We start from the raw sequence: 21,353 nt of genomic DNA, 5'->3' as shown, positions 1-21,353 counted from the left end.
GGCTCTTTGGTTCCGCCTCTCAACTGTCAATCAACTGGTGTACAGGTTCCTGAGCCTATTGGGCTCTATCATATCTACACTTGAAACTGTGTATGGAGTCAGCCTCCACCACATCACTTCCTAATGCATTCCATTTGTCAACTACTCTGACACTAAAAAAATTATTTCTAATATCTCTGTGGCTCATTTGGGCACTCAGTTTCCACCTGTGTCCCCGAGTGCGTGTGCCCCTTGGGTTAAATAGCCCGTCTTTATCTACCCTGTCAATTCCTCTGAGAATCTTGTACGTGGTGATCATATCCTCCCTAACTCTTCTGTCTTCTAGCGACGTGAGGTTTAATTCCCGTAGTCTCTCCTTGTAGCTCATACCTCTCAGCCCAGGTACTACTCTGGTGGCAAACCTTTGAACTTTTTCCAGTTAGGTCTTATGCTTGACTAGATATGGACTCCATGCTGGAGACCAATCCTGCATATTCCAGGATTGGTCTGACGTAAGTGGTATACAAAGTTCTGAATGATTCTTTACACAAGTATCTAAATGCCGTTCTTATGTTAGCCAATCTGGCATATGCTGCTGATGTTATCCTCTTGATATGGGCTTCAGGGGACAGGTCTGGCGTGAAATCAACCCCCAGGTCTTTCTCTCTCTCTGACTCGTGTAGAATTTCATCTCCCAAATGATACCTTGTAACTGGCCTCCTGCTCCCTACACCTATCTTCATTACATTACATTTGCTTGGGTTAAACCCCAACAACCATTTGTTCGACCATTCCTTTAGTTTGTCTAGGTCTTCTTGAAGCCTCAAGCAGTCCTCCTCTGTCTTAATCCTTCTCATAATTTTGGCATCGTCAGCAAACATTGAGAGGAATGAATCGATACCCTCCGGGAGATCATTTACATATATCAGAAACAAGATAGGACCGAGTACAGAGCCCTGTGGGACTCCACTGGTGACTTCACGCCAATCTGAGGTCTCACCCCTCACTGTAACTCTTTGCTTCCTATTGCTTAGGTATTCCCTTATCCACTGGAGTACTTTACCAGTTACTCCTGCCTGTCTCTCCAACTTATGTACCAGCCTCTTATGGGGGACTGTATCAAAGGCTTTCCGACAGTCCAAAAAAATGCAGTCTGCCCAGCCTTCTCTTTCTTGCTTAATCTTTGTCACCTGATCGTAGAATTCTATTAAGCCAGGAAGGCAAGATTTACCCTCCCTGAACCCATGTTGGCGATTTGTCACTGTCATGGTCGGGGAGATATAATCTCCATATACCTGTCTTAAGGTAGTAACCTTCAGCATCACTGGAACACATAGCCTGGCCACATATCACTCAAGGTTCTAGGGGAGTAAAAAGCTAGCAACAAATATTCCAGTTTACTGGCATTAAGAACCTTCCACAACATTAATACTACAACACTCTACTAGTATAACACACTCTAATACTATATCCAGCTTCTCAACAACTGGGCATGATACATCAAATAGGTCTGTAAACTGCATCAATCAACACTAGCTGACACCAGGAACTTTGCCTAGCGCAGTGGAACACTAGTGTCTATATGCTTCTAATACCAACAAGGATGGTGGTGTGTCAACCAATAACACATGAGGTAAGAGGAATAATATCACATACAGGTTTTGGCATTTCACAAGTTCCTCAAAATATATCACCTCACTAAGACACATAATAATCACCTACCACCTGGTATACATAATGGACAACAGTAGAATCTAATTATCGCAGGGGACTTTAATATTGACCTCTGCGAGCCTGAACACCCTACTGCTGTTAGCTTCCTCAACTGTATGAATTCCTGCTTCCTCATACCCTTAATCACTAGACCTACTAGAATCACTGATAGCACTGCTACGACTCTAGATCACATCTGGACCAACATAACCTCTCCGCTTACTTCAGGTATAATTACCGATAGCACTACAGACCATTACCCCACATTTCTCTTAACTAACAATATCAAACCACCTCTTGAGTCAAGGGAGTTAAGCTTTAGGCTGCATAATGAAACTGCTATAAACAATTTTATAACTGCTGCTGATAATGTCAACTGGGAGTCCGAGTTAGGTAACATAGGGGACATCAACCTAGCAGTGCAATCTTTTCTTCAAACAACTCTTAGCCTTTATAACACCTACTGTCCTATGCTTACAAAACAAGTCACAAACAAAAGGCTTAACAATCCTTGGCTTACAAAGGGAATACTTAAATCCATTAAAAAAAAACAAAAAAGACCTTGAGAAGAAGTATAGGTTAGGAACCGTCTCCAAAGAATTCTCAAAGAATTACTCGTTATTGCTATCTAAAATAATTAGACGAGCCAAAACTAAATACTATGAAGATAAATTTACCCAAATAAAGAGCAACATTAAAAAAACTTGGAGCACAATTTCACAAATATTGGGATCAAAGAAGACTTTAAATAACAAACCAATACTCCTGTCCAATAACGTTGGGCAGCTTTCAGCCTCTGATTCTGCTATTGAGTTCAATAGGTTCTTCTCTTCCATTGGGTCATCCCTTGCAAATGATATTCCATCTTCCAGTACTGATGTTAAGGACTATCTTACAGGTAACTATCCACAGTCTCTGTACCTAAAGCCTACTAATTCCACTGATGTCAATGAGATAATCCTTTCCCTTAAAACCAAGTCTAGTGCCCACGAGGAGATACCAACTTTAATTTACAAAAAAGCCTCCAGATCTTTAGCCCCTGCTATTGCATTGCTCTTCAACAAGTCACTTGAACTCAAAACCTTTCCAGACATTCTAAAAAAAGCAAGAGTAACCCCTGTCCACAAATGTGGTGATCTCACAGATGTTAACAACTACAGACCCATATCAATCCTGCCTAACTTGTCAAAAATATTTGAAAAACTAATCTACAAGCAGCTTTACTCTTTTCTAGCCAAACACAATATACTTAGCTCCTGTCAATATGGCTTCAGACCCAAAAAAAGCACTAACGATGCACTTATTAGTATGATTAACTTGATTCACGCAGCTCTTGATAAAAAGGAGTTCCCTGTTGGGTTATTTGTGGACCTGCGTAAGGCTTTTGACACTGTCAACCACCAAAACCTTCTTCTTAAATTACATCATTATGGAGTCAGAGGACACTCCCTGCAATACCTCAAATCTTATCTTACTGACAGGCTCCAGTATGTTTCTGTGAATAATACAATTTCTCCCACCCTTCCCATCAACATTGGTGTTCCTCAGGGCAGCATACTTGGCCCTCTCCTCTTTCTCATCTACATTAATGACCTTCCAAATGCCTCCCAACACCTCAAACCAATTCTATTTGCTGACGACACAACCTTCATTTACTCCAGTCCTGACCCCCTTGCTCTAAATGCTACAGTAAATACTGAGCTAAAGAAAGTCCATCTCTGGCTAACTGCCAACAAACTCACCCTTAACATTGACAAAACGTTTTATATTCTGTTTGGCAATAAATCCTCTAATCAAATAAATCTCAAAATAAACAATACCCAAATTTGTAACAAATTAGATGGCAAATTCCTTGGCGTTCTCATCGACCACAAGCTGAATTTCCAGGGACACATTCTAAATATATAAAAAAAAAGGTTTAAAAACTGTTGGCATTCTTTCTAAGATCAGATATTATGTACCCCGCCCTGCCCTGGTGACTCTCTATTACTCCCTCATCTATCCATATCTCAACTATGGTATTTGTGCTTGGGGTTCTACTACCCAAAATCATTTACGTCCTCAAATTACTCAACACAAAACTGCTATTAGGACAATATCCACTTCTAGCCCCAGACATCACTCGGTACCCCTACTCAAATCTCTGAATATGTTAGATATTAAGTCACTGCACATTCTCTCATGTGTATTATACATATATAAAACGCTAAACTGTAATGCCAATCCTGACCTCAAAAGATTCATTGAAGGTTGTAACAGAACCCATGAGCACCACACCAGAAATAAATACAGTTTTGATATTCCTAGAGTACGACTTAATCAAACCAGAAATGCTCTACAAATCAAGGGACCCAGAATGTGGAATGACCTTCCCAACCATGTTAAAGACTGTACCTCTCTCAACCAGTTTAAGATAAAAACGAAGCACTACCTAATAAATTCCCTGTAACCTACCTTACCCCTCTATTGTCAACCCATGTCTGTTTTTTTTTTTTCAAAACAACGCTGTTTGAATGTAATTGTCTGTAATAATTTGTAATTGTATTTGTGCTGCTTTTTCAGCCATGTTCCCCCCCTCTTTTACCTCTATTTTTATTTGTTCTCAACACATTTTATTCTTTATACCCATTAGTATTAAGCTTTAGTCATTATTGTTTTTCCTGCCCGAAATGCTTTGCGTAATAGTGGCTTTAGGCATTGTATGTACTAGCTTTATCTATTAATCCAACAAACTTTGTAAAATCTCTTGTATGTATGTACCTTACCTAAATAAACATTTATTTATTTATTTATTTATTATTTATTTATAGAAAATGATCCATATAAATACATACAGTTACATGAATAACATCTAGCAGGCACAATACCCAATATAAGGTCACAAATCACGGACAGAAACCAAACACGTCCGCTCGCCTGAAAAGATCAAAGAACAGTGACGTCTTGAGGCATTTTTATAGAGGCGACACTGTTACCAACTCTAATAAGTCAACGGTCCTTCAACTTTCAAATCTCGCTAACTCATTTACAATATAAACTCATTCAGGAACTTCTAATTCGTTATATACAACAACTTAAGAGTATAAGGCACAACCTTACATAATGATATATAATAGTAATTCGATACATTAAAGAAATTATCATGAAATACAAAATAAGTACACAAAGAATTCGCATGGATTCGAGATGGCAACACTGGGAGAGCCGGTACTTCACTTGGGGGGAGGGGGAGGGGGAGGGGGAGGGGGAGGGGGGGGTAGGGAGGATTCAAACACATTACCAACGGCTATACATATGCTATACATATGCATGCAAAGATAATAAATATATGCAACAGGTGTATCATAAGATTGTCTAAGTGGAAAACATTTCACAGTGCCATAATTTCATATAATGTCAGGACAAATGGGTAATGCAAGGTACAACACTCATTTGGAATCTTCTCAGTATACATGTGATGAATACATATAGAAACTAAATGTATACACTCTCTAAGATGGTCCACATAATGTTACCTATATAGCCTGATGTAGCATTACTTACAATAAACATATAAGGATGTTTTTTCAAATCTATGATATTAGGCTACTGTCCATCACTCTCACCACAGATTCTGCAACTTCGCTGATCAACTGTTGTTTCCATTCCATATCTCCATGGATATCTGTATCCAAGACGGATTCTCGCTATTACTGACTCTCCCTCGTCCTCCTCCTCTTCGGCCATAATGGTTGGGATTGCCAGCTGCATCCATGTTGTACCATCATACAGATTCACTGGTTTGTGATTCTATCCTCCTTTCCTCAGTTACCTTGTCACGGTGAAGTTGCCTGACAATACCTCTAATTTGTAGTAGAGTCTTGGGTATGAAGTATTCAATATGGTCTCCTTCAGCAGCCAGCACATCTGCTCGTTCATTCCCACATATTCCAACATGGGAGGGGATCCACAGAAACTTGATGACTCTTCCCTGATTGGTAAGTGCTCTCATAGCTCTCTTAATTTCAGCGACTATTGCAAGATTTTCTGCCCGATTTATATTTAGACTTTGCAGTGCTGCTTTTGAATCGGTACAAATCACTGCACCATTAGTGTTCCGTTCAAGAAACCTTAACGCCATAACAATGGCAGTTAGCTCTGCATGCGTTGAAGAGGCATAGTTCTCAATACGTGCTTTTTCTTCATTTCTGCGTTGGAAGGTATTATCCTTGATTACCGTGTATGCTGCACCAGCCCTGCCATTGACATGATTAGATGACCCGTTAGTGTAGATTTGATCTAGTTCATCTCCGGCTTCTTTATAAATTTCCTCGAGATACTTGTGCTTCATTCTGTAACTAGACATCTAATATATATATATATATATATATATATATATATATATATATATATATATATATATATATATATATATATATATATATATATATATATATATATATATATGTCGTACCTAGTAGCCAGAACGCACTCCTCAGCCTACTATGCAAGGCCCGATTTGCCTAATAAGCCAAGTTTTCACGAATTAATTGTTTTTCGACTACCTAACCTACCTAACCTAACCTAACTTAACTTTTTCGGCTTCCTAACCTAACCTAACCTATAGAGATAGGTTAGGTTAGGTTAGGTAGGGTTGGTTAGGTTCGGTCATATATCTACGTTAATTTTAACTGCAATAAAAAAAAAATTGACCTCATACATAATGAAATGAGTATCTTCATCATTTCATAAGAAAAACATTAGAGAAAATATATTAATTCAGGAAAACATGGCTTATTAGGCAAATCGGGCCTTGCGTAGTAAGCTGAGAAGTGCGTTCTGGCTACTAGGTACGACATATATATATATATATATATATATATATATATATATATATATATATATATATATATATATATATATATATATATATATATATATTTATATATATATATATATATATATATATATATATATATATATATATATATATATATATATATATATATATATATATATATATATATACATATCCACAATTACATGACATACATCTTTGATACAGAATTAATATAGACTGGGAAATGTATGTCACACATTGACAATACATAAAATAAGATTAATATATGGTAACATGAGATTACATCATATACACAATATTCGTGATACGAGGCTATCAACCAAGATATCACTGTATAGTTTGAGCACACTCATACACCAAGCTCAGTATAATCATACTGGTGTATGTGTTGTCGTAACATCCCTCCATCGCAAGAAATGAGTACAATGTGAGACACAGTGTACACATTCTTACAGCCATGGACAGCAAAACCACATCATGAATAATACATAATTATTCACAATAATCTTCATAAGCTGCACAAATATAAGGTGCAAGCACAATTACAGCATTAACTACTACAATATATAAAGCATATAATAAGAATATTACATCATCAAGTTTTATATCAATTACAAGTAACTCAGCACTTACAAGTATTTATAATCATTATCTCATCAAGTAAATCAGGAAATTTAGGGTGGTTCTTCACATAGGTTTTCTCAGGGAAAACATCTAGATAAGGCATCAGCCAGAACATTTAACTTGCCAGGAATATGATGAATATGGAGATTGAATTCCTGTAAATACAAAGACCACCTCAAATTTTTTTGATTATGGATTTTCATTCTGTCAATAAAGGTTAAAGGATTATGGTCAGTATATACATCAACCTTATTTCCATGTAAATATACCTCAAACTTCTTGCATGCCAACACAAGAGCATAAGCAGGCGAGGAGTCACAATAACGTGGCTGAAGTATGTTGACCAGACCACACACTAGAAATTGAAGGGACGACGACGTTTCGGTCCGTCCTGGACCATTCTCAAGTCGATTCATCGACTTGACTTGACTTGAATTGACTTGAGAATGGTCCAGGACGGACCGAAACGTCGTCGTCCCTTCAATTTCTAGTGTGTGGTCTGGTCAAGAGCATAAGCTTCCTTCTCAACAACCGAGTAATTTCTTTCGGTACTAGATAACTTTCTCGAAAAATAGTATACAGGTACAGTATATATAGTATATAGTATATAGTATATAGTTCAACATTATCACATCCAATCTGGATTAGGACAGCACCTGCACTAATCAGAAGCATCTATATACATGATAAAAGGCTTAGTAAAATCAGGACTAGTGATGACTGGGGATGAAGATAAGATACTTTTTAAACCATTTTTTTTTATCTTTATTTAAAAAAATACAATATAAATTACATATACATAAGTTTTACAAGGCAATTATACATTACAATTCGTAGTGAACAAGTGTTTATTGAGAATAATTTACAAGATGTCATCATTCATACCGACTCTATATCTTCGCTCCAGGCATTGTTATCCAGTCAGCACAAAGATAATATACAAATCCTCACAGAAATTCAACATATAGGAAAAGTAACACAGCTCAGAACGTCGTTGCTCAGTCGATTAAGGCAGCGTCTGGGATGCTCTCGGACGCAGGTTCGAATCCTCGTAACGGCCCTTGTGGATTTGTTTATAGGTAAAGAAGCCCATAATCTAGGGCTGTCAATCACTCTAAATTGGATACAAAAATAATAGCAAAAACTGCCACTGCTCTACCTGTTGTACAGGTTTAAATACCTCCAAGTTTTTCACAGATTAAGGTGCAAATCAAGAAGAACATACTATCAACTATCAAAAATCGCCAAAGAGCCAAAGAAGTGGAAGGAAGATCCACTGCGATATGGTACGAACAAGCCACTGTGTACTACTCTTTCAAACCTGTCAAAAAGATATCCAGAGACATTGCAGTAGCCATACATAGACTCAGACTTGCTTACAAGTGCTGCTGGGAGGTAATGAACCCAATAGTTAAAGAGTGTCATATCTGTGAAACAGAAGCAGAGGCGCCACTATTACACTACTTACTGGAATGTGAAGCTACTGAAGCCCTGCGCATCAAACTCAACATTAATCCAACGACAGCAGCTGCATTAGATGCACAATCCACAGCGACTACAATGATTAGAAAAGCTGTTGAGGAATGGGACGCACTAGTGAGCCTTCTGCATCTACATCCGCCACCAAGATAATGTTATTAAAACAAGACATAAACCAGTGCACTAAAACAGAAGCGAAAAAAACGGGAAAACGGAGGAATCCCCACCTCTATTTTAAAATTAGACCCAAATATCACAGTACCAAGGTTATCGCGAATAACCCAACTCAATTACGGGCTCACCATAGCCCGTGCTACATGGACACTTCGTTCTGAGTAGCTAAATCTAAAACAACAACAACAGATTAATAATCCGATTAATACAGCCCCGCTCCTGTGCCAGGTAAGTCCACTACGAGCTCACCATATCCCGTGCTACTTGCCCCGCTCCTGTGCCAGGTAAGTCCACTACGGCTCACCATATCCCGTGCTACTTGCCCCGCTCCTGTGCCAGGTAAGTCCACTACAGCTCACCATATTCCGTGCTGCTACTTGCCCCGCTCCTGTGCCAGGTAAGTCCACTACGGGCTCACCATATCCCGTGCTACTTGCCCCGCTCCTGTGCCAGGTAAGTCTACTACGAGCTCACCATATCCCGTGCTACTTGCCCCGCTCCTGTGCCAGGGAAGTCCACTACCGGCTTACCATTGCCCGCGCTACTTGGAATGGTTTGTTCCGAGTAGCTGAATCTAAAACAACGATTAATAATCAGTATAATTTCCACCTGGATTCAGTTACCTACAGTACAGATGCTTCGGAGTTACCACACATCTTCAACCTCAAGAATGTAGCACTCGGCGTGTACAGTTCCAACCGTCCCCAAGACGCTACAGCTTCGACACAGAACAGACAGCAGACTACGACCGCATCGAGTTTAGACACTCACCATTCCGCATCGAGCAGTCACGCTTTCCCACATAGAGCTCCGCGACTCCGGCCTCACTCAGCTCTCTGCTCTGCTCCAAGCTCCGTCTCAACGTCTGCGACACTGCCAACAACCAACAGCTGTAACCAAGACAAACTAAATAATTATGAAAACCCATTAAACACTGTGTATCTAATCTACCCAACAACGTAACATAATCGTACGTTACACGGTCACCAGGTGTGTGCTGAGTCGGGCCCGTAATCTGTCACCAGGTGTGTGCCGTGTCCGGCCAGTAATCTGTCACCAGGTGTGTGCCGTGTCCGGCCAGTAATCTGTCACCAGGTGTGTGCTGAGTCCCGCCCGTAATCTGTCACCAGGTGTGTGCCGTGTCCGGCCAGTAATCTGTCACCAGGTGTGTGCCGTGTCCGGCCAGTAATCTGTCACCAGGTGTGTGCTGAGTCCCGCCCGTAATCTGTCACCAGGTGTGTGCCGTGTCCGGCCCGTAATCTGTCACCAGGTGTGTGCTGAGTCCGGCCCGTAATCTGATAGCAGGCTCAGATCTGGTGTGACCTGGTGTGATCTGGTGTGACTCAGCACACACCAGGTGTGTGCTGAGTCCCGCCCGTAATCTAGCTGTCACCAGGTGTGTGCTGAGTCCTACCTGTAATCTAATAGGAATTCACCTGCATGGGGAGCTGCTACAGCTCTAAGTCGGGCAGTGTCATGCGGTGTTGTCGCAACTCCTAGCAAAGTTGCAGCTTCTTGGTCGGCAATGGGGCGATCCCAGCTGCATTGCTTATGGGCTTCAGAAGGCGGTGGTTGGGGTGCTGGTCCTGCGAGAGAGACCCATTTGGTTGTGCAGTCTGTGAAGCTGGGATCATGCACCCCTGCCTGTTGAACTAGGTGCTCAGGTAGGATTTCCTTCACCAAGTTGTCAGACCCCACTGAAGAGGACAGGAACGCTGGTACAGCAATTTGTGTTGCTATGCGCACGCCAAGGCCCCCGAGTCTGACAGGAAGGGAGGCCTGTTTCCACTGTGAGTCGCTGAGGAAAAGATTGAGGGCTTTTTCCAGTGTTGATTTCAGCAAGCTGTCATACTCTTCTAATTTAATATTGTTGAAAGATGGCAAACATCTTAGAAAGTAGGTCAGCCTGGGGAGGGACAAGCATCTGGTGATGAGGTAAAGTGCATCATGAGCATCGATGTCTTCAATCCTCTCGTTCATCCTCTTCAGGTCAGCGATCTTCTTACCAAGGACCCCGTCGATGGCATTCCTTCCAAGAGGAGCACCTAGGAGTGTGCTGTCCTCAGGGTTGGTTGCATGAATGTCAGGCAAAACAACCTTTATTTGCTCTATTATGTGCTGGTTGGTGGAGGTTATTTCGCACTTGGAAGGGTTCAGGGTGAGGCCTAGGCTTGCTCCTTGCTCCTGAATTATTCTTATGTCGTCCAAGAGTGAGGCTGGGGAGCCGGCTAGAGTACCATCATCCAAAAATCAAATGTTGAGCTCACTGGACAGGTTATCGGTGACTTCCTTGATAACTAGGCAGAAAAAAAAGGAGCAAGGGGGTCACCTTGTTGGACACCTTCTTGTGATTCAATTTCATGTTCTCCAAAAAGCAGAGTTAGATTCTTGCTGTAGCATGAGTTTACAAACGGGTAGAGGGAAGGAAAAAGGCGATGAACTGCACTGAGTACTGCATCCCTTCTAACCAGATTGAAAGCATTTTTGAAGTCCAGCTTTATCAGGGCTTTTTCATCCGTAATGTTGGCAATGTAGGCTCTAGCTGCATGAGCCGCTGCCTCACACCCTTGGGGAATGCCAAACTTAAGCTGTTTTGGCTTCAGCATGTCGGCTGCTGCCTGACTAACTGCTCTAGCTGCAGCCTTAGCGACGAGACGCCGGAGTGAATTGCCCACAGCTATCGGTCTGATTCCTCCATCTTTTTTCCTCAGGGCACAGAGGGTACCGCCAAAAAAGAGAGGCCGTATGGTCTCTGGTATGTTGCCAGCTAGACATGTGTTGGCGAATCTAGTTAGTTCCACCAGGAGGCCCTGTGCAATGTCTCCCAGTGCAGGGTTGAGCATTTGTTTGATGTGGTTGATGTGATATATATATATATATATATATATATATATATATATATATATATATATATATATATATATATATATATATATATATATATATATATATTTATATATATATATATATATATATTATTAAATTCATATATATATATATTATATAAATTCATTTTTATTTCTAGTCTGACGCGACACGAGCGCGTTTCGTAAAACTTATTACATTTTCAAAGACTTTTAGTTTACAAATACACAACTGAATAGAACTTACACATCTCCTGGTTTCGTTTATATCTACATTTGAGTGAGGTGGATGGGGTGAGGTGGCATTAATAGGGTATTAATTTCATCAACACAAGACAGAACAAGAGGTGGCATTAATAGGGTATTAATTTCATCAACACAAGACAGAACATGAAACAATGGGTATTGAAATAGAAGTGATTGTAGAAAGCCTATTGGTCCATATTTCTTGATGCTTCTATATTGGAGCGGAGTCTTGAGGTGGGTAGAATGTAGTTGTGCATTAATTGGCTGTTGATTGCTGGTGTTGACTTCTTAATGTGTAGTGCCTCGCAAACGTCAAGCCGCCTGCTATCGCTGTATCTATCGATGATTTCTGTGTTGTTTACTAGGATTTCTCTGGCGATGGTTTGGTTGTGGGAAGATATTATATGTTCCTTAATGGAGCCCTGTTGTTTATGCATCGTTAAACGCCTAGAAAGAGATGTTGTTGTCTTGCCTATATACTGGGTTTTTTGGAGCTTACAGTCCCCATGTGGGCATTTGAAGGCATAGACGACGTTGGTCTCTTTTAAAGCGTTCTGCTTTGTGTCTGGAGAGTTTCTCATGAGTAGGCTGGCCGTTTTTCTGGTTTTATAGTAAATCGTCAGTTGTATCCTCTGATTTTTGTCTGTAGGGATAACGTTTCTATTAACAATATCTTTCAGGACCCTTTCCTCTGTTTTATGAGCTGTGGAAAAGAAGTTCCTGTAAAATAGTCTAATAGGGGGTATAGGTGTTGTGTTAGTTGTCTCTTCAGAGGTTGCATGGCGTTTCACTTTCCTTCTTATGATGTCTTCGACGAAACCATTGGAGAAGCCGTTGTTCACTAGGACCTGCCTTACCCTACAGAGTTCTTCGTCGACTTGCTTCCATTCTAAGCTGTGGCTTAGAGCACGGTCGACATATGCGTTAACAACACTCCTCTTGTACCTGTCAGGGCAGTCGCTGTTGGCATTTAGGCACATTCCTATGTTCGTTTCCTTAGTGTAGACTGCAGTGTGGAAACCTCCGCTCTTTTCCATGACTGTTACATCTAGAAAGGGCAGCTTCCCATCCTTTTCCATCTCGTAAGTGAAACGCAGCACGGAACTCTGCTCAAATGCCTCCTTCAGCTCCTGCAAATGTCTGACATCAGGTACCTGTGTAAAAATGTCGTCAACATACCTGCAGTATATGGCCGGTTTCAAGTTCATGTCGACTAAGACTTTTTGCTCGATGGTACCCATGTAGAAGTTTGCAAACAGGACACCTAGAGGAGAACCCATGGCGACCCCATCTACTTGCTTATACATGTGCCCATCCGGGCTCAAGAAGGGTGCCTCTTTAGGACAAGCTTGGAGTAGTTTCCTTAGGATATTTTCGGGTATGTCAAGAGGAGTACAGGCTGGATCACGATACACTCTGTCGGCTATCATCCCGATTGTCTCGTCCACAGGTACGTTGGTAAACAGCGATTCTACGTCCAACGAGGCTCTTATCCCTGTGGCCCGTGTGCCCCGCAGTAAGTCAACAAATTCCTTTGGAGACTTCAGGCTGAAGGCGCAAGGAACATAAGGAGTCAGCAGGCCGTTGAGTCGCCTCGCCAGTCTGTACGTGGGTGTGGGTATCTGGCTAATGATTGGCCGAAGTGGGTTTCCAGGCTTGTGTGTCTTGACATTTCCATACGCATATCCAGGTTTATATTCCCCAATGATCTACCCACCTCAAGACTCCGCTCCAATATAGAAGCATCAAGAAATATGGACCAATAGGCTTTCTACAATCACTTCCATTTCAATACCCATTGTTTCATGTTCTGTCTTGTGTTGATGAAATTAATACCCTATTAATGCCACCTCTTGTTCTGTCTTGTGTTGATGAAATTAATACCCTATTAATGCCACCTCACCCCATCCACCTCACTCAAATGTAGATATAAACGAAACCAGGAGATGTGTAAGTTCTATTCAGTTGTGTATTTGTAAACTAAAAGTCTTTGAAAATGTAATAAGTTTTACGAAACGCGCTCGTGTCGCGTCAGACTAGAAATAAAAATGAATTTTGGAGAATTGATTTTTGATTTACCTCCAACAGTAAAAAGAAATGTACGAAAGATTGAGAAAATTCGTGTTAGAATTATTAATCTTACTTTTTCGGTCATATTTAATAATATATATATATATATATATATATATATATATATATATATATATATATATATATATATATATATATATAACTAAAATTCTGGGGTGTGAGTTTTCAGTTGCATATTGTCCTGGGGACCATTCAGGCTTGTTCGCATATATATATATATATATATATATATATATATATATATATATATATATATATATATATATATATATATATATATATATATATATATATATATATATATATATATATATATATATATATATATATATATATATATATATATATATACATATATATATATATGTCGTACCTAGTAGCCAGAACTCACTTCTCAGCCTACTATTCAAGGCCCGATTTGCCTAATAAGCCAAGTTTTCCTGAATTAATATATTTACTATAATTTTTTTCTTATGAAGTGATAAAGCAACCCTTTTCTCTTTGTATGAGGTCAATTTTTTTTTATTGGTGTTAAAATTAACGTAGATATATGACCGAACCTAACCAACCCTACCTAACCTAACCTAACCTATATTTATAGGTAAGGTTAGGTTAGGTAGCCAAAAAAAGCTAGGTTAGGTTAGGTTAGGTAGGTTAGGTAGACGAAAAAACATTAATTCATGAAAACTTGGCTTATTAGGCAAATCGGGCCTTGAATAGTAGGCTGAGAAGTGCGTTCTGGCTATTAGGTACGACATATATATATATATATATATATATATATATATATATATATATATATATCGTACCTAGTAGCCAGAATGCACTTCTTGGCCTACTATGCAAGGCCCGATTTGCCTAATAAGCCAAGTTTTCCTGAAATAATATATTTTCTCTAATTTTATTCTTATGAAATTATAAAGCTACCCATTTCATTATGTATGAGGTCAATTTTTTTTTATTGGAGTTAAAATTAACGTAGATATATGACCGAACCTAACCAACCCTACCTAACCTAACCTAACCTATCTTTATAGGTTAGGTTAGGTTAGGTAGCCGAAAAAGTTAGGATAGGTTAGGTTAGGTAGTCGAAAAACAATTAATTCATGAAAACTTAGCTTATTAGGCAAATTGGGCCTTGCCTAGTAGGCTGAGAAGTGCGTTCTGGCTACTAGGTACGACATATATATATATATGTCAACGAATGCCAGTGGAAACAAGCCACTCTTCCTGTCAGGCTCGGTGGCTTGGGTGTCCGCACCGCCACCCAAATTGCTGTCCCAGCCTTTCTGTCTTCCTCCTCAGCATCAGATGACCTGGTTAAGGAAATTCTACCTGACACCCTGAGTGATGTAGCGGGGATACAGGACCCCCACTACACGGAATGCGACACGAAATGGGGTGCCATGACAGACCCAGCACTCAGACCAGCCATGCCGAAAGCCAAGAAACAATCCAGCTGGGACAGCCCCATTGTAGACAAAGAAGTTACAGCTTTGCTGGAGGCAGCAACAACCCCCAGTGATCGTGCACGCCTCACAGCTGTGCAGGCTCCCCATGCAGGGGACTTCCTTCTGGCAGTCCCCATGTCTGCGACAGGCACACGTCTTGATCCGCAGGAGCTCCGTATTGCAGTCGCTCTCCGCCTTGGTGCCCCTATCCACACTGTTCACAGGTGTATTTGCGGCGAGGCAGATGCTGACGAATATGGATTGCATGGCCTGCACTGTGGAAAATCTGGTGGTTGGCACACTAGACACGACGAAGTCAATGACATCATTAAAAGAAGCCTTGCCTCTGCTCAGTGTCCAGCGGAGAGAGAGCCCCGCAACCTACTGAACCGTGACTCTGTTAGCTTTGCCGGCCGACCAGACAGAATCACACTGCGTCCGTGGAAGTGTGGCAGGCAGTTAGCATGGGACTATACTTGCGTATCCACCCTGGCAACGACATACATCACCCTCTCTGCCGGCACAGCAGGAGCCGCAGCGACACACAGAGAAAAACAAAAGGCAGTCAAGTACAGGCAATTAGATCAACGGTACAACTTCGTTCCAATAGGGTCTGAGACCCTAGATCCATGGGGTGAGAGTGCAAGAAGGTTTCTTAAGGATCTTGGTTCCAAGCTCATTGACACCACAAGAGACCCTAGAGCGTCAAGTTTTCTCTTTCAGCGCCTCAGTGTCGCGATTCAGAGGGGGAATGCCCGCTGCATCCTCGGTTCCTGCCCGGCGTCGGAGGAGTTCGAGGAAATCTACAGCCTCTAGGAAGCGAACTTTTTCTTGTGTCCTCTTAATGTTCATTTTTTTGCATAAAATCAGATATGTAACTGTATAACCTTGCATAATAAAGTGTACACCATAATAAAAAAAAAGGGGGGGTGGTAGGAGAAGCGAACACTCTTTCGTATTCAGAGTTAAATGGCAAGTTTTTCCCTGAATGCTCTGTGTTCCCTTCTCTGAGGCTGTGGGCCCCTATAATTGCACCAGTGGTGGTACCCCCCCTATATATATATATATATATATATATATATATATATATATATATATATATATATATATATATATATATATATATATATATATATATATATATATATATATATATGCGGGTATGGATACTTTCGTCGATGTTGCTATTTCTCCACTCGTTTGTAGCATGAAGTAGTTGCGTTTTGTTGTCTTTGATTTCATTCTCTGCCTTGTATATCTGATCACGAATCAGATCCGCAGTGCACTGCGGATCTGATCTGCAGTGCACGTTTGCGAGGCACTACACATCACGAAGTCAACACCAGCAATCAACAGCCAATTATTGCACAACTATATTCTACCCACCTCTAGACTCCGCTCCAATATAGAAGCATCAAGAAATATGGACCAATAGGCTTTCTACAAACACTTCTATTCAATACCCATTGTTTCGTGTTCTGTCTTGTGTTGATGAAATTAATACCCTATTAATACCACCTCTTGTTCTGTCTTGTGTTGATGAAATTAATACCCTATTAATGCCACCTCTTGTTCTGTCTTGTGTTAATGCCACATCACCCCTTCCACCTCACTCAAATGTAGATATAAAATCGGAGATGCGTAAGTTCTATTCAGTTGTGTATTTGTGAACTAAAGTCTTTGAAAATGTAATAAGTTTTACGAAACGCGCTCGTGTCGCGTCAGACTAGAAATAAAAATGAATTTTGGAGAATTGATTTTTGATTTACCTCCAACAGTGAAAAGAAATGTACGAAAGATTGAGAAAATTCGTGTTAGAATTATTAATCTTACTTTTTCGGTCATATTTAATAATATATATATATATATATATATATATATATATATATATATATATATATATATATATATATATATATATATATATATATATATATATATATATATATATATATATATATATATATGTCGTACCTAGTAGCCAGAATGCCCTTCTCAGCCTACTATGCAAGGCCCGATTTGCCTATTACGCCAAGTTTTCCTGAACTAATATATTTTTTCTAATTTTTTTCTTATGAAATGATAAAGCTACCCATTTCATTGTGTATGAGGTAAATTTTTTTTTATAGGAGTTAAAATTAACATAGATATATGACCGAACCTAACCAACCCTACCTAACCTAACCTAACCTATCTGTATAAGTTAGGTTAGGTTAGGTAGCCGAAAAAGTTAGGTTAGGTTAGGTTAGGTAGGTTAGGTAGTCGAAATACAATTAATTCATGAAAACTTGGCTTATTAGGCAAATCTGGCCTTGCACAGTAGGCTGAGAAGTGCGTTCTGGCTACTAGGTACGACATATATATATATATATATATATATATATATATATATATATATATATATATATATATATATATATATATATATATATATATATATATATATATATATATATATATATATATATATATATATATATATATATATATTAGTATATTTTGGTAGCAGTCTTTCCTGTAGACATATATTATTAAATATGACCGAAAAAGTAAGATTAATAATTCTAACACGAATTTTCTCAATCTTTCGTACATTACGCTTCACTGTTGGAGGTAAATCAAAAATCACTTCTCCAAAATTCATTTTTATTTCTAGTCTGACGCGACACGGGCGCGTTTCGTAAAACTTATTACATTTTCAAAGACTTCACAAATACACAACTGATTAGAACTTACGTCTCTCTGATATTATATCTACATTTGAGTGAGGTGGGAAGGGTGATGTGGCATTAACACAAGACAGAACAGGAGGGGATATTAATAGGGTATTAAAAGTATCAACACAAGACAGAACAGAAACAATGGGCATTGAATAGAAGTGTTTGTAGAAAGCCTATTGGTCCATATTTCTTGATGCTTCTATATTGGAGCGGAGTCTAGAGGTGGGGTAGAATATAGTTGTGCAATAATTGGCTGTTGATTGCTGGTGTTGACTTCTTGATGTGTAGTGCCTCGCAAACGTCAAGCCGCCTGCTATCGCTGTATCTATCGATGATTTCTGTGTTGTTTACTAGGATTTCTCTGGCGATGGTTTGGTTATGGGAAGAGATTATATGTTCCTTAATGGAGCCCTGTTGCTTATGCATCGTTAAACGCCTAGAAAGAGATGTTGTTGTCTTGCCTATATACTGGGTTTTTTGGAGCTTACAGTCCCCAAGTGGGCATTTGAAGGCATAGACGACGTTAGTCTCTTTTAAAGCGTTCTGTTTTGTGTCTGGAGAGTTTCTCATGAGTAGGCTGGCCGTTTTTCTGGTTTTATAGTAAATCGTCAGTTGTATCCTCTGATTTTTGTCTGTAGGGATAACGTTTCTATTAACAATATCTTTCAGGACCCTTTCCTCCGTTTTATGAGCTGTGGAAAAGAAGTTCCTGTAAAATAGTCTAATAGGGGGTATAGGTTTTGTGTTAGTTGTCTCTTCAGAGGTTGCATGGCTTTTCACTTTCCTTCTTATGATGTCTTCGACAGGTACAAGAGGAGTGTTGTTAACGCATACGTCGACCGTGCTCTCAGCCACAGCTCAGAATGGAAGCAAGTCGATGAAGAACTCTGTAGGGTAAGGCAGGTCCTAGTCAATAACGGCTTCTCCAATGGTTTCATCGAAGACATCATAAGAAGGAAAGTGAAAAGCCATGCAACCTCTGAAGAGACAACTAACACAACACCTATACCCCCTATTAGACTATTTTACAGGAACTTCTTTTCCACAGCTCATAAAACGGAGGAAAGGGTCCTGAAAGATATTGTTAATAGAAACGTTATCCCTACAGACAAAAATCAGAGGATACAACTGACGATTTACTATAAAACCAGAAAAACGGCCAGCCTACTCATGAGAAACTCTCCAGACACAAAACAGAACGCTTTAAAAGAGACTAACGTCGTCTATGCCTTCAAATGCCCACTTGGGGACTGTAAGCTCCAAAAAACCCAGTATATAGGCAAGACAACAACATCTCTTTCTAGGCGTTTAACGATGCATAAGCAACAGGGCTCCATTAAGGAACATATAATCTCTTCCCATAACCAAACCATCGCCAGAGAAATTCTAGTAAACAACACAGAAATCATCGATAGATACAGCGATAGCAGGCGGCTTGACGTTTGCGAGGCACTACACATCAAGAAGTCAACACCAGCAATCAACAGCCAATTATTGCACAACTATATTCTACCCACCTCAAGACTCCGCTCCAATATAGAAGCATCAAGAAATATGGACCAATAGGCTTTCTACAAACACTTCTATTCAATACCCATTGTTTCTGTTCTGTCTTGTGTTGATACTTTTAATACCCCTATTAATATCCCCTCCTGTTCTGTCTTGTGTTAATGCCACATCACCCTTCCCACCTCACTCAAATGTAGATATAATATCAGAGAGACGTAAGTTCTAATCAGTTGTGTATTTGTGAAGTCTTTGAAAATGTAATAAGTTTTACGAAACGCGCCCGTGTCGCGTCAGACTAGAAATAAAAATGAATTTTGGAGAAGTGATTTTTTATTTACCTCCAACAGTGAAGCGTAATGTACGAAAGATTGAGAAAATTCGTGTTAGAATTATTAATCTTACTTTTTCGGTCATATTTAATATATATATATATATATATATATATATATATATATATATATATATATATATATATATATATATATATATATATATATATATATATATATATATATATATATATATATATTTAATAATTATAGGAAGGGAGTACCACCTCTGGCTGGAAGAAGGGGGACCCTTAGCCTCGGAGGAAAGCACACATAACGCATTAGAGGGAATTTTTAGGTCCCCTCCAATACAGTTTCTGTGTGCTTTTCTCCTACCACCCCCTTCCTCATGGGTTCAGTCCCTCGTCCCCAACCTTGTGCTGTGATCGCCGGGGTTGTATCGTCACAATACTACTGTACTGCTGAGTGTTCCAACACTGTTGCATAAGTCACTAGTATCAAAGGATCCCTAGAGTGAGCTAGTGAGTGGCGTCTGAGGCTTGGAGGCAGGCTAGCCTGCCCCCTTCGCTCCCTTAGGGGAAGCCTACCAGACATTAGTGTTTGATGCATTGCTGGTGCTAATAACACAGCATCACCTGTACAGTGTACCTGGGACTCACTGTAATACTCTCTAGCAAGAACCACAGGGCATCTACAGCTTCAGGCAACAAACAGCAAGGAGAGTTGTGGGATCGTAATCTGTCCCCCACGGACCTCTGACCCTTGCGGTTAGAGCGCTGACCCAACGGTCCCCCCTATCCCTTCCCTGGCGGGAGGTTGACACCCGCCAACACTACAATGATGCCAGCTTTGTACAGAGCAACTGTACATTCCTAGTTATAAGACTTATCTTCCCCACTTTCTCTTATTCTTCTCATTTCGCCATTTCAACAGGTCAAGTGGAACGGTCCAGTGGCCCATGCGGTTACCTGTAAAATCTGGGGGGCCACTTGACTTGGGCATCTGTTCACCCTTGTAGCAGGGTTAGGCTGTCTTAGGGGACATTCTGTCCACACATAGGAGAATAAGTCACTGAGGGCTAACCTCCGCGAGTCCCAACCAACCAAGTGGAATATCCAAGTGTTTATCCAAGTCGTCTGAGCACTCTCAAACCCACTGAGAGTGCTCTTCCCCTCAGAGCAGGTTTATGACTGTTGGCGCTGATGACTGGTAAGGCATGCTGCCTGTTCTGCCAATTGTCGTGTTAATCATCATCATATGATTATCAATGCAAACCAGGCATCGGAGGAGGTTAGAGCAACAATTAATGCCGCCTGAAGAAGCAGGTATGGAGGATGTAGCTGCTGGACCCTCAGGGCTTTCCCCTACCGTGA

This window comes from Procambarus clarkii, chromosome 12 (assembly GCF_040958095.1).
Source record: "Procambarus clarkii isolate CNS0578487 chromosome 12, FALCON_Pclarkii_2.0, whole genome shotgun sequence".
Taxonomy (NCBI): Eukaryota; Metazoa; Arthropoda; class Malacostraca; order Decapoda; family Cambaridae; genus Procambarus; species Procambarus clarkii.
This window is presented reverse-complemented; position numbering follows the sequence as displayed.